This window comes from Pinus tabuliformis, chromosome 5_1 (genome assembly GCF_031772625.1).
Source record: "Pinus tabuliformis cultivar Carrire ecotype Pingquan chromosome 5_1, CPIR1, whole genome shotgun sequence".
In the NCBI taxonomy this organism is placed as follows: Eukaryota; Viridiplantae; Streptophyta; class Pinopsida; order Pinales; family Pinaceae; genus Pinus; species Pinus tabuliformis.
In genome coordinates this window covers 513226858-513229612 of record NC_142305.1, presented here as the reverse complement: position 1 = coordinate 513229612, position 2755 = coordinate 513226858, and positions in this window count along the sequence as shown.

The following is a 2755-nucleotide window of genomic DNA, read 5'->3' as shown; positions in this document are numbered from 1 at the left end:
TTTTTCCATAGTTGAGAGAGAAAGCGGATCAATAGTTGTCCATGAGAAGAGAAATATTTTTTTTCTCTTGATTATTACTATAACACACCTTGGAAGTGGCAGCCTGGGCATTATAACACTAGAGGGATCAATGGTGAGCTGCGTTACAAGTCATAAACTTAGGTGTAGGTTCACACACACATGTTGATTGTGCCTTGGGTGTGTTACCAAGTCATAAAATTAGACATATGTTCACACACACATGTTGAAGGTCCTCAGATCTTTGTCTACAAAATTTGATGTTGTAGAAGCAGCCATAGAAGAACATCTTTATGAAAAAATAAATTAGAAATTAAAAAGGAATTAAATAATTTAATTTAATATCCTAATGAAAATATTTTAATAAACATAACATTCTAATATATAATATAAAGATTATTCTATTATTAGAAGTAATTACTTTTGACTTTTTAACATTATCTAATCTAGCCGTTATATAGTCGTTGATGGTAAACCTAGCCGTTTGAAGATATGCTCTCCCTACTTATTTTGCAGCCTTGATCTGACTCCTCAACTTGTCCTGACGATGAACCACACTGGTTGGTTCGAAACGCGTCGACAGAGGTTTTCTTCATGTGATTTTCGCCGAAACTCTTCTTATAAATCACTTGTTTATTTGTTTAGTAACTTGATCCATTACCCAAAACACACCTAAAATTTCACTTGCAATTTGTATATCATCTTCAAGTGGAAATTACAGATCAAAACTTTACCCAACCTTCAACTCTCTTCGTCACTTCAAGATTTCTTGTCTAGGGCTGCTTTGGGTATCCAACATGCTACCCTCCACCAGATCAATGGCTCCCAATACTTCACTATGAGATTTGCACCTTGTTGAGGCTTCCAATCATTCAAGTTACCTTCAACTCATGGCTCCCACAGGCTACATATAAAAACGATTCAAAATTGGTCAACACTTTGACCCAACATAAGACAACCTTCAACTTCAAGTCTGATATCATTGTTGTCCCTGGTTAGGGCACTTGCACGCTGTAACAACCCTTAATTCACCACCCAAACAACCTTTAATTCATTGTGGCCTAACCATGGGAGTATGCCCTCCTTTCATGATTCTATTATGGCATATACAAACCTCAAACAACCCTACATAGACACCTCTTTGTAGTGGTATGGCTTGAGGCCTACCACAACTATCCTTCAGCACCTACGACCCACACAAAACAGAGTTTTACTCACCTTAATTTTCCATATTAGACCTGTGTTCAGCCCTCAACTCACTTGTCCTTCTAGCCCAGCTCCTTGACCCTCCTAAAAGCAACACAGTCAGCCTAAAATGACCCTAAAACAGTCCTTTGTTCCCTCATTGTTCTTTCCTTCTTGTTGTGGCTACCACAGAGGTATCCCTTCTCCTCAATGAGTTCCTTGTTTATGATGTGTTGAATAAAATGGATGCTCTAAATGTCCTCCATCACCTTATACATATACACAATAAAAGGGCTCCTCAAACCTTCATCTATGGGCCTGTCCAGCTATCAAGAGGCTTATTTAACTCAGGCCGACCTTAACTCATATCGTGCAAACCCACTCCATAACTTCAAAAATTCATATCTCCATTTCTACAACTTGGAATCAGATGATCTTCATTACATTAGACTCATCTCGACGAGAGATATCATCCTCTTCGATCACATGTCAAAATGTGCTCATTGTTTTGGCCCAAATTACAATGGGTGCAAAACCCCAACTTTCAATTCCAAGCCCACAAGTGACTCTTATGGTTATTTTCCCTCCAAACCCTGAACCCTAGGGCTTGGAGTACCTCCCAAGCTACTCAACAATCAACACGTGTTCTATGGTAAAGAAGATCCTGAAAAGGAAAAATAAATAGCCAACCTGACCAAAAGGGTGGAAGTTTAGTAATCCTCCTCTTTTGGAAAAAGAGGAAGAGGACAAAAAAATGATACAACCATAACAAACCACAAAAAAAATGGAGGGGGAGGTTGTGGTTCATGATGAATCAAACACTCCACCATTGATAGGTCTAGTATTAGAAGAACATTGGCCTTTAATACGTCTAGGTGGAACCAAACAAGCACATTCCTAAGAGGGTTTAGATTAAGACAATGATCCCCCACATCTAAAGGATGGTCGAGAACTAGATTTGGTTTTGGTTGATCCAGATCCAAATGGGTGGAAACAGGCTCAAAGAAGGAAAGGAAAAAAATAAAAAACTAGCTCTTCTTATCATCCATAATTTCTTCTTTTACTTTTTTTCTCTTCTTCTTATTTTCTCTCAACATAAGTCAGGGTGTTTTTGGACATTTTAGCTCCAGATGCACATTACTGCTTACTAGTGTATTGTATTTCTCTTTCAATCCTCTACAACATACACACTTCATGTGTTTACAAAGTCTAATTAGTATTCTCTTTAATAAAAGTTACGGTTTTTTTCTTACGAAAATAAAATAAAATTTGTTATTATATTTTTATTTGTCTAAGGGATATATTGGTTCCTTGTGTATTAGCTTACTAGCACATATACATAAATTAAATGGTTGGTAAAGGACAAGATCCATAAAAATACTTATATGCCATTTATAACTATGATAATTAGTAACACCAACACATGAGCGGAGGTTAGGTAACATTGAGAATTTGTAACACCAGTACAAGAGTGGAGAACATAAATTGCAAAATCATTTGGAAAACCTTAATTATAGCAATTGGATTGTGTATATGAGGAAGAATATTCTCA